The following is a 13,505-nucleotide window of genomic DNA, read 5'->3' on the forward strand; positions in this document are numbered from 1 at the left end:
GAGGCTTTCTCACATTCCATCATCTAAATGGTTGAAATGGCTCTGAGCACTATCGAACTTAACGACTGAGATCATCAGTCCCCTACACTGAGAACTACTTAAATTGAACTAACCTATGGACATCACACATATCCATGCCCGAGGCAGGATTCGAACCTGCGACCATAGCAGCAGCGCGGTTCTGGACTCAAGCGCCTAGAACCGCTCGGCCACAGCGGCAGGCCAATCATCTAAGGCTTATATCAGAACGCACTTCACATAATTAATAGACAAATTTCGTAGCCATTTCAGTGGCAGCGACTTTTTCAAGTGAGGTCCCTGTTCCACTTCACTGTGCTCCAATTTACGTACAATATATCTGAGGCAGGTACGTCGGTAGATTACTTAGACTCGTAGCAGCAGCAGTAATGTTAGTAGTAGTTACAGTGGTAGCAGCATACCTTTGTTCATCCGTGGACCCCTTTTACACTGAAAAACCCAACAAACTGGTACATCTGCCTAATGGCGTGTACGATCCCACGAGCATGCAGAAGTGCCGGAAAACGACGTGGCAAGGACTCGACTAATCTCTGAAGTAGTGCTGAAGGGAATTGGCGCCATGAATCCCAAACTGTACGGGGTGGGGGTCTGGAGATCTCTTCTGAGGAGCACGTTGCAAGGCAACCCAGATATGATCAACAATGTTCATGTCTGGGGAATTTGGTGGCCAGCGAAAGTGTTTAAACTCAGAAGAGTCTTCATGGAGCCAAACTGTAGCAGTTCTGGACGTATGTGGTGTCATATTGTCCTGCTGGAATTGCTCAAGTCCGTCGGAATGCACAATGAATCGATGCCAGTGATCAAACAGTATGATTCCCTAAGTGTCACCGGTCACACTTGTATCTAGGCAAATTAGGGGGCCGGCCGAAGTGGCCGTGCGGTTAAAGGCGCTGCAGTCTGGAACCGCAAGACCGCTACGGTCGCAGGTTCGAATCCTGCCTCGGGCATGGATGTTTGTGATGTCCTTAGGTTAGTTAGGTTTCACTAGTTCTAAGTTCTACGGGACTAATGACCTCAGCAGTTGAGTCCCATAGTGCTCAGAGCCATTTGAACCAAATTTGGGGTTGCATATCATTCCACGCCCTACACCATTACAGAGCCTCCACCAGCTTGAACAGTCCCTTCCTGACATGCAGCGTCCAAGGATTCATGAGATTGTCTCCATATCAGTACACGTCCATCGGCTAGATACAATTTTAAACGAGGCTCGTCCGACCACGCAACATGTGTTTTCGGTGTTCATGGACCCATGCGAGGCGTCAAGCTTTGTGTCGTTCTGTCATCAAGGGTACAGGAGTGCGTTTTCGACTCCGATGTTTCGTTGAATGGTTCGCATGCTGACACTTGTTGATGGCGCAGCGTTGAAATCTGCAGCAGTTTGCGGGACGGTTGCACTTATTTCATGTTGAACGATTCTCTTCAGCCGTCGTTAGCTCCGTTCTTGCAGGATCTCTTCCCGACCGCAGCGATGTCGGAGATTTGATGTTTTACCAGATTCCTGATATTCACGGAACACTCGTGAAATGATGGTACGGGAAAACCTGCCATTCACCGCTACCTCGGGTATGCCGTGTCCCATTGCTTGTGCGCCGACTGTAACACTCACTTAAATCTTGACAAACTACCATTGTTGAAGCAGCAACGGATCTACGATTTCGTAACAACTGCGCCAGATATTTGTTGTCTTATATAGACGTTGCCGACCGCAGCGCCGTATTCAGCCTGTTTACATATCCCTGTATTCGAATACACAAGCCTATGCCAGTTTGAAACGTCCCCTTTGAACAATTATACATGACTGTCCTTAAACTGACACACAATATTTTTAGCGCAACGCAATCTGACTTTCAATAATCCCTACAAAAGAATGGCCCTGACTAACATTAACCTATACCTTTCACAAATCACTTACCTCACAAAAATTTTCGTTACTCGAACTACTGCAATACAGCGAGTGCCACTACTGCCAGCTAAATAAAAGTTTCAAACTACGGAAGGCACTAATTGCTGATAGGCATAGTTAGCAAATGAAAGATTTTAATAGAGAACAAACACTGTATTTACCTTAATAGTGTTGAAAAATCATAATATACATAGCAGTTCATGACATCCAGTCTTACAAATTTCAAAACTCCACCATTTCTCTCCCCACATGCACCACTGCTGGCGGCTCACCTCCAACTGCGCAACGTTACGCACTGTTCACATCCAGCTGCCCAACACTACAATGGCAGACAACAATGCAAACTAGCCACAGACTGCACACAGCACAGCCAGTGATTTTCATACAGAGCGCTACGTAACGTTGCCAATAAGAAAACATAAACAGCCTACTTACATAGCCCCCATGCTCCCCACAAAATATTTTACAAATTGTTTTGGGCAGTGGCCAATAATGATTTGATAAAAATTTTCATAATTACAATAACAAAGATATCAAATGCACACACTTATTGATACAATGTTGGTCAAAAGCTAAAATTTTCTCACAGTCCATAAAGACAGTCCTGATCATTCATCACAGTAAAATTGCAGTGTTTTTCTCAAAGTCTGAGCACTAAAAGAAAATGCACAAGGAAGTAGAGGATTTCCATGCAGTCTTGAAGAAGTAGTGTTGTCCTTCCAACGGAAAGACAGTGCTGACTCTCGACATGCAGACAGGTAATGGACCACAACAGAGCAAACCCACAGCAGAGTCATTCGACGTTTTGAAGAATATTGGTAGGTCGGTCATCACAGAGCAGACCCACTGTAGTCCTGGTAGAGATTACGGTATTGGTGGGCCACCAGAGGTGCAGACCCAGTGCAGTCCTTGTAGAAATAATGATACTGGTGGGCCATCAAAGATGCAGACCCACTGTAGTCCTTGTAGAGATGGCTAGCAGTCATCTGCTGCGACTGTGCAGGTGCACAATCACCATCGAAGAGTCTTGCGGAGAATATAGCAAGTCCATAAACTACCACTTGTGCACTCACAAAGTTTTTGGGATTGTCCTTAGAACCAGCAATGCTGTTATCCAGTCCCTTGCTGAATTATTAACACACGTGCAAATACTAACAGTCCCTACTTCTCGCATATTGTCCATATACTATGACCAACAGAAACGTGTGCAGTGAAATGGAATTTACAAGTTAATAATAAGATGAACTGGTGTCAATTACAATTTTATAACGTAAGAACACAATTACAAAGGTACAAAATACATCATTATAGAACATAACAATACAGATAACATTTGTAGTACAGGCTTTACAAAAGAATCGAAATAACATATGCATCAGTGTTACAGGAATTATGACATGAGTACATACATAAAAGATCAGAATAAGTTTCGAAACATCAACTTCATACATGAGCATTAAAACAGAACAGAATAAATAATGTCTAAACATCTTTACAAAGAAAATAACATATTATCAGAAAAATTCTACAACATAACTCTTATTAGCTAAACACATAAAGACAGGAAAAACACAAATATACAAGAGTACACAAACACATAGCAGAATAACACAAGAGGAAAGGACAGGGATTGTTTTCAGTGTAACATTTGGCACTGCAGTCCAACCCAAAACTTCATTCCATAGATCGTCCCTCTTATTTCAACATTTGCACCAGTCAAAAAAATCCTATCCAAGCATGCTTTCTGTATTCTGTTCACATCCTCTTTCAAAAATAGTTTTTCTCCACTGTACACTACTGTCTTGGCCAAACCATTTTCTTATAGCTTCTCAATGCATTTCTTCCAATCCATCATAGTTAGTTTCTTATATAGTCTCCCCCCTCTTAAGCTAACGTAAATTTACTGAGCTCAAATGCTAAACTAAGGGACGAGACAATGCAGCAGCACAAAACAATTAACACAAACAGCAATGACAAAAAAATGGAAATTGGCAAAGCAAGCTACAGTAAATCTAACTTTCCAAGCAAATGCAACATTACAACTAATATGAGCCAATGTGCAGCAACAAGAAAAATAAATCAGTAGTAAAACTAGCTTAACAGAGTAACACAAAGTCAAATTTAGTAGCACTATGCCTGGCAAACAGCAGCAGCAAATGCAATAACTTATATCTAAACATGACAAAGCTCAAGCAGAAAAAATATTACAGTAAAAATGGCCATATTTAATACCTATGTCACATCTTAACACTAGGGTGATGCATCACCTTAACTTACACTATTAAATAAGTTACCCAGTCATTGACAAAAATTATGTATACAATTCCTGTGAAGGAAAATGTCTTTTTGTGCTCCCTCGTATTTTTTTTTTTTTTTGGAAGTAGATTATGAAGTTATTATTTACTGGATCTGTAGACAGAAAATAGTGATATTAGTACATCTATTAAATTTTATAATAACCAATGCTGCAGTGCAGCTAGAAACTAGATATTAAAGAAAATGACCAAATATGTACAATGGAAGACATGAAACATCATTCATTAGCCATATGGCATTTCAAAAGGTAGTAAAAAAACTTCTGAACTAGAAAGACAGTAGTCATAATCAGGTGTATAGACATAACAATATTTCTCGTCATTTCATTAGGCATTTCAGTAAATATCATAAATTAAGAGCTCCACAGTGTTATCATATGTTTTCAAGTTTGAGCATGTCGTATGTGCGATGCTTTCTACAAAGGAATGTCAATAGCGAGGATACTGGCCCCTTTTTTTTCCACCTGCGCCTCTGAAAGGCACACACAAGTGGCTTTTTTTTTCAGGTGACTGTCGCACAGCTGGGTGCCCACGACTCATTACGTGAAGGTGGTCACTTAAGTTTCTTACTGAAATATTTACGACAACAGTTTGCATTACAGTGACAGTCCCATATAAAAAATTTCACAGGTCGAGAATTTGCATTTCAAATGTGTAGAAACAAAATCCTATAAATATAACAGTTTTCAAAAAGTTTTCATTGGCATTGTGATACATTCGCACATTTACACACATTTCATAACTCTTAAAGTACGATTCTTGGTTTCCAACATCCTTTTCCACAAATCAGAGTCCCTAACCACTATTCATTATTCATATACATATTCGTCAACACTTCTTCAATATTTCATCAAATTAAATACGTAGCATAATCAAATTCTTCATATACGGTATCATCATCTTATTGATCATAAACATACCTCAACACCATAATACATATCGTCGTCGTAATAATATCATAACATCTCAGTCAATTCTCAAAATCGTCGTAGCTTCCTCCAATAATTTCAAAACCTAAAAAAAATCTCTGCTCATTTCAATAGTATCTACCTCAAACGTACTTTAAAATCATGATCCCATACCAAATACATCATTCAAAGCTCTCATAGCGTCACAATGGTTCCAAAAAATATGAACATTTCACAAAGTACAGACAAAATACAATTTCATAAGTGTGAAGTTATCCAACTGTGTAATTACGTAAACATCTGTCACAGATGTAGAAAAAAAATATTTGTCTCTCTCAGTTAAATGATTAGACGGCTGTCTAATTCTATATTAGAGAAATGTGGTATCGATGTGTAAAGTTGTATGAGCAAATACCATATTAGCTAGGGCTCCTTGTGCTTGCCACACACATGGTACACAAAGTAAGCGTGTACTCCCCTGAGGATTAATGTAATTATACCCTCAGGTGTTACAGATTACAGCAATGGAATGAAATGTATCATGGAAAACCTTTCTATCATTGTACTCAAATATCTTTAAAAATAAATGATTTTTAAAAATAAATGAAATTAATCACTCAAATACGTGTACTGTAGCGCTATACTGTGCGTCTTGTTGGAAGATAATCTCTGTGGAAGTGTCGTAGTTATCGTCCTCCGAAAGCTAAGTTCTGCAGAAGCCAATGTACTTATTTCATGATAAACAAAAGTGAAATGCTTTGCGTATAGATATCTTAGTTATTACGCTTATTGCCATGATGAAGAAACTACTGTGCTATAACGTATTGTTGTGCTATGGAAAAGGCAGTCTCATTGTAGCTATACCACAAAAGTTGCTACTAAAACATGTTTTACTTTCCAGAAGAATTCAGAAAAAACTGTGCAGATATAAAGCAGATACAGCACAAAAGCAACAATGTAAATTGTGTCACACATTAGTAGCGTCGTGATATAATCGTGTAGCTGTCAAAGAAACCAAATTCTAAGTCATCTTTAATTCCACAGAAAGTACTTCAAATAAAGAATGTCTTTTCAAGTAAACCCAAAAGTAGCATGAAAATCTCATTAGCGTTGCCAGTATATGTTCTAAGTGTGTGAGCCTTATAGTCGTTACGTAATCGTGCAACTAACAAGCAAGAATGTACACACACAATAACACTGTGTCGTCTGTTCACATTAACAATGCATTCGTAATTTCTGTTTAAATAAGTTCTCTTGGTTCTTGACTGGATATTTAACTTCTAACATTGTTGCATATTAACAGATTCTAAGTCTGACAAAGCATACTAGTAATGTAAAGTGAAAAGTTATATGGCAAAGACAAGGTTAAAAAGCAGATTATCTTTCAATAAACGGTTTTACATGTGAAATGTGGTGTAAACCTTTACCATTCCTAGTATGCAGAGTTTCAGCTTCAGTGGAATTATCATGTGGTATATCGTATATCGGTAAAGAATGCTAAAATTTTTCTCAAGGTTAGCGTCTATGTAATTTTTCCCTGAGCCAGCCGGCGCACGTGGCTGCCTGTGGTGCGAGTCATTGTCTGTCTCTTTGTTGGCGTGCGTCGTTATTGGGATTAGGAGACCTAACTTCTACAAATTCATCTTGTCGAGAGTGCCTAGCTCTGTTTGAATCCCGCCAGTTCTGATGGAATTCAGGTCTGTCGTTTTGTCGGTAGTTTACATAGTTTCTTGTTTGTCAGTCATGTTGTGGAGAATTTCTCCCGGAATCATAACTGCGCGTTGAAGTGTCGCATCTGAAGTTATTCTGTCTCCCTTGATAATAATTGTTTTTGTTCCCATATTGTCTGTTTCTATGGTAATCTCTGTCATATTCATTACTACGGAAATGTGATCTTTCTCTGTAACTATTATTACTCTGCCAACGGTTGTCATACGGGTGGTGTCTGTTTTGGTCACGATTTGTGTTGTGAGAATAGCCTTGTCGTGTCCAGTTATTATTTCTTTCATTGCGGAATTGCGACGGATGTGACCTGTAATTGTTGTGCTCCTGTTTTCGCGTTCTGCGATTGTCAGTGTCAATTTCGAGTTCTTGTAACAGTCCCTGAAAAGCTTCAATGCCGTCTTTGCAACGTCCTGCCAAAATAATATGTCGCAAATGTTCAGGTAATTTGATTAAGCAAATGCAGATGAGTTCTGAGGGGCTGTATGGGTTTGACAGGTACTGATTCTTGTGCAACATGTCTTCAAAATATTTCACAAGACTGGAAAATTCAGATTGTTCGAAATGTTTCATCATTATGATTCTCTGTTTTACTCGGTCTTCTGTAGCTTGAGACCAATATGCTGAGAGGAAGGCATGATAAAATTCTCCTTCACTGTAGCAATCGTGAATGACCGATAGCATTCTTACAGCTGGTTCATTCTCTAAGTAGCCACACATAAATTCTAATCTGTGCTCTAATGACCAGTTGGGAGGAAAACAATGAGAGAATTGATGGAGCCATGCTTGAGGATGAATGTCGTGCCAGAATTCTTAAATGTTTTGAATTTACGTGTAGTAATGAACAGCTTATAGTCAAAATCATCATGTCGGCGAGTCGCATATCGCTCATTGTTACTTCGTTTCGGCGGTTCCATGTCAAAATTCAATGCGCCTTGCCAATTTCTTTCATAATTTCCAAAGTGTCCTGTGTCATTATTTTGTGGTTGCTCCGTATTTCTATGTCCCTCTTCCCATACTGGAGTGCGAGTGTCGTCTGAAATATGTAATTCTTGTATTACTTGTGCCAACTAATCTTGTACTTCCCGGATTTCTCTTTTGTATTGTGTATTGATTTGATTTTGATTTTGTTTGAATTTTCTAATTTGTTCATACTCTTCAGTGTCCGTGAAGGCTACAGGTCTTGTGTCATTCAGATCACCATCTACCTTTGTAGATAAGTTAGTGAACTGATCTGAAAGTTCGGCTACTTTATCAGTTAGTGAAATTATTTCCTCTGTGTGTTTTTCTGAACCAAGTTTCAGAGTGTCCATTTGTGTTGAAATCGTATCTGCTGTGTCCTTTAAGTTTTCCTGAGTTTTTGCAAGTTGCGTAACTGAATCGGTAGATGCAACTGAGTCAATTTTAGCTTGCAAGGTGTCGTGATTTTCATGAACAATAGTTTGCAGTTCTTTTATGGCTGCTTCGTGATATTGTAATGCATTTTCATGACGCGAAAAAATAGGTTGGAAATGCTCACAAATTTGTGTTTTTACGTCATTACAGACATTTTGACATTTCGATTCAATGTTATGTAACTCAGTAGTTAAATCTTCATGTGTTTGTTCAAGTGTGGTGTCTAACTTCCGAAGATTTTGTTCCATTGTGTCTAACTGTTGCTGTGTTTGTCTCTGGTGTTGTTCCATTGTGTCTAGCTTTTGAAGCTTTTGCTGTGTTTGTCTCTGATTTTGTTCCATTTGTTGCATTAATTGCAATAATAATGTATTAGTATCAGGAATATGTTTCTCTATAATTTTTGGCAGTGCATTTTCACCGGTAACATTCACATTTTGACAAGCAGATAATGTGTCTTGACTCATTTGAGAAAACGGTGAGGACCCGAAACCTGAATCTACAGTATTTGCGAGATTGTGTCCTGTCATTTCGGATTCCTGAGGCGAGCTATTGCCGACCGATCGATCGATAATGCTTCCCTGTTCACTAATTGTTTCACTGTCTACGCCATTATTTGCCGCCCGCTCCATTTCCCTATGCACAGTTACCAAATTACTACTTGGAATGTCTGTTAATTCATTACACAGTGTTGCTGATAAACTACGCTCGTCGTCACTATTATTTCTCGGTTTACTCTGGAGACTAGTATTACGTTTTTCACATGCCATTATTGTCACAATATTTCACACGACAACACAGAAAAGCACAATTTGAAGAGCAAAATAACAAAACACATTAACATAGCATTGAAAATAATATCTAGTTAATTGCAAGTGCAGCTGTGAAATACTTGGTGCAAATCTACATGCATGCCACATCTGTGTGCAACAATGAAAAACTACAACTACAAAGGAAATTCTCTCTATAATTACGCACTAGCAATAAACACTAATTACACAAACTACAAGAAAAAATCAGAAGATTCCAGTGAGGTATCCTGGCAGGGTCGCCATATGAAATGTCCCCTTTGAACAATTATACATGACTGTCCTTAAACTGACACACAATATTTTTAGCGCAACGCAATCTGACTTTCAATAATCCCTACAAAACAATGGCCCTGACTAACATTAACCTATACCTTTCACAAATCACTTACCTAACAAAAATCTTCATTACTCGAAGAAGCAAGCACCACGACTGCCAGCTAAATAAAAGTTTCAAACTACAGAAGGCACTAACTACTGATAGGCATAGTTAGCAAATGAAAGATATTAATAGAGAACAAACAATGTATTTTCCTTAATAGTGTTGAAAAATCATAATATACATAGCAGTTCATGACATCCAGTCTTACAAATTTCAAAACTCCACCATTTCTCTCCCCACATCCACCACCGCTGGCGGCTCACCTCCAACTGCGCAACACTACGTGCTGTTCGCATCCAGCTGCCCAACGCTACAATGGCAGACAACAATGCAAACTAGCCACAGACTGCACACAGCACAGCCAGTGATTTTCGTACAGAGCGCTACGTAACGTTGCCAATAAGAAAACATAAATAGCCTACTTACAAGTTTCCTTGGTGCTTCAGTGTATTTCACTATATTTACACATCTCACCCGTATTTCGCCTGTATATCTATCGAATTTCGCCCTGCAGTTTCATTTTCACGTATCTCAATGTTAGTGAAGTCGTAAACCCTAAACTGCATGCTGTACCATTATACAACTGTACAATAATATAATCTTGCAAGTAGAGCCAGTGTTACATGTGCCTCCCGTCTGCACAATGTGTTGTGAATAGAGTTAGTAGTAAGGAAGTAATAAATTAAAACGTTATTCATGATGTGGCAGTTTTCCCACGCATCTCTCTCTCCCGAACTATGTGTCTTAAAATTATGTAATTTTCCTGTTACATTTACTGGTGTATAAGAATATGCACGGTCTGCAAAATGTGCCATGCATATCATTAGTAGTAACCAAGTAATAAATTAAACCCTCGTGCTTCATGTGGCAGTTCTCCATGAACTACGAAATTGTACTTAGCTAAAATCTTCTTTCCTTTTCGTGATTTTGCGGCGGTTCTCAGCAATAAAAGTTTCAAAAAGATTTGATGTTACACGAACGGAAAATAATCTCAACGCTAAGGAAAATTTTGCGTCGTAACCGAAATTTGTTAGACGTGCTTCTGCATATGAAACGTTACATTCGCGTCAGTTGTATAAGCGTGGCGCTGGCAGCGCCGCTGTGGGGATGCAAATCACGTTTGCTTTAAATACACGCTATACGATCGTGAGCGTTTGTTAACTTTGACAATGTACATAATGAGTTGATGTTAGTTAAGAATCTGTTTAAGACTACAAAGACGCCTTATCAGCACCCCAATGAGTTTGAAGGAGGTGCTGTTATAGGGCTACAAGAAGTTGAGTATTCTTTCTGCGATGTAAGAGGTCAATGACTAAGGAATTTGTTGCTAGCGCACTCAAGCAGATGTAACTTCGATGGATTGCTCACGCGCTGCCTGCGATATGTAAGTTACAATAGACTCGCAGAGCAGAGATCAGTGTCGGTAGCAGTAGTAGTAGCAGCTCGCAGTCGGGCGGTTGGGTCAGGTCGCTCGTAGAGAGCAGCTGTCGAGTTGTATTGCTCACAGAGAGCACTTGTGTCCCGGAGTTCGGACAATAGAGTCCAGTAGTGGTGTTTCGTAGCTCGAGAAGAGCAATAGAGTTATGGAATTACCAAGGCCGGTCGTGAAAAACGATGGTGGTGTTTGAGCGATGTAATATAAGGTAAAAGGAAAACTTGTTGTTCTTTATTGCCGCGCGCATTTGTTAATTCCTACAACTGATTTTTGTACTATTGTTATATCAAAATCCCATGTAAATGTTTTCAAAAATCTTTCAATAATAATCTTTCTTATAAAGATAACTTTTGACAGTCATTCATCTAAATTAAAAGTTTTTACTAATTTCTCCTATCCGTAGTCAAGCCCATTATCGTATGAAAAACCTGTTGTTTCTCAACATAACAAAATCTAGTGGCCAGCATTGCACTGAGCTGTGCCAGAAAAAATTTCTTATAGTAGCAGATATATATGCGTTATCCGGCGACATCACTGAGGTAAGAATTTTCGGTTTATTCAGAATGATTTTTCAGATTTACCAGTTTAGATTCACAATCAGTTAATTATTGAAATGTTGTATTAAGAGATTTCTTTTGAAAGGTTATATATGAACCTCATTTTTATTGGGAGGTTAGTCACTTCTTAATTGGGAGGTTACGGAATTTATCTCCTGGGAGGTTACAATGTTGCAGAAAGATGTGGCAAGAATTTAGTCACTGTACATGACTGCTGGCAGTGGCGGTCACGAGAATGTACGGTCCCAAGAAGACCGGAGTCAGGACGTCCATGTCCACGCTACCGAGAGGGAAGGCCATCATGTTGGCGTGTAGCTCTGGCGCATCAGACTGCATCTGTGGCAGCAAGCTGACCAACAGTTGGCACCACTGCTACAAAGCGAACTAATACAAATCGGTTACTTCAAGGACACCTCCGAGCCAGACGCCCTTCAGCGTGAATTCCACTGACCCCGCACCACTACCATTTGCGACTTCAGTGATATCAAGCAAAATCTATTGTATTTTATGATAAAAGCTGGTTCTGCCTCGATGCCAGTGATGGCTGATTAGACGGAAGACAGATGAAGGCCTATAGCCAACCTGTGTATGTGCCAGACAAATTGGAGCTACACCTGGAACTATTGCCTGGTGTGCGATTTCGTATTACAACAGTACTTACGCGGTTATCTCACGTGCCCTGACTGCAATGTTATACGCCAATCAGGTGTATCAACGTGTTGTACTGCCATTTATGCACAGAATTCCAGGGGATGTTTTCCAATAGGATAACGTTCGCCCAGATTTCGCCGTTGTAACCAAACGTGCTCTATAGAGTGTCGACGTGTTGGCTTGGCCTGTTCGATCACCAGATCTGTCTCGGGGAGCACATACGAGACATCGTCGGACGACAACTACAGCGTCATCTACAATGACCATTAACCGTCCTTGTACTGACCAACCAAGGGCAGCAGGCATGAAATTCCATCCCACAAGCTGGCCGTTGTGGCCGAGTGGTTCTAGGCGCTTCAGTCTGGAACCGCGCGACCGCTACGGTCGCAGGTTCGAATCTTGCCTCGCGCATTGATGTGTGTGATGTCCTTAGGTTAGTTCTGTTTAAGTAGTTCTAAGTTATAGGGCACTGATGACCTCAGGTGTTAAGTCCCACAGTGCTCAGAGCCATTTGAACCATCCCACAAGCTGACAAAAAAATGGTTCAAATGGCTCTGAGCACTATGGGACATACATCTATGGTCATCAGTCCCCTAGAACTTAGAACTACTTAAACCCAACTAACCTAAGGACATCACACAACACCCAATCATCACGACGCCACAAGCTGACATCCGGCATCTCTACAAAATGATGCATACACGTTTACATACTTGCATTCAACATTCTGGCCATTACACTTATTATTATGAACGAGCATCTGACATTTACAATGGTTTATCTGGAGCTTGCCAGCGGCCTTGCCTCAGTCGTAACACCGGTTCCTGTCAGATCACCGAAGTTAGGCGCTGTCTGGCTGGGCTAGCACTTGGATGGGTGACCATGCGGTCTGCCGAGCGCTGTTGGCAAGCGGGGTGCACTCAGCCCTTGTGAGGCAAACTGAGCAGCTACTTGACTGAGAAGTAGCGGCTCCGGTCTCGGAAACAGCCATTCGGCCGGGAGAGCGGTGCGCTGGCCACATGCCCCTCCATATCCGCAGCCAGTGACGCCAGTGGGGTGAGGATGACACGGCGGCCGGTCGGTACCGTTGGGCCTTCATAGCCTGTTCGGGAGGTGTTTAGGTTTTTTTTTATCTGAGATTACATTAACCTGTGGTCTTGCAGTGTTAATCACTTATATATGTTAGCTACACAAATGTTTTTCCGAAATTTCATTACTCTACATTAATTAGTATTGCGATTTTTTCCGGTAGGTGTACGCGTAGAGTTTGTTGTACGTTTATAAGAGACCTCATTCTCAAATACTAGACTATTGAAGTGTGGGTATTCTCACTTCGTTTCAATTAACTATCACTTATACTAGAGAAACTGCACGGTCATCAATGGTATTGTT

The sequence above is a fragment of the Schistocerca serialis genome, chromosome 1, assembly GCF_023864345.2.
Source record: "Schistocerca serialis cubense isolate TAMUIC-IGC-003099 chromosome 1, iqSchSeri2.2, whole genome shotgun sequence".
NCBI classification, from domain to species: Eukaryota; Metazoa; Arthropoda; class Insecta; order Orthoptera; family Acrididae; genus Schistocerca; species Schistocerca serialis.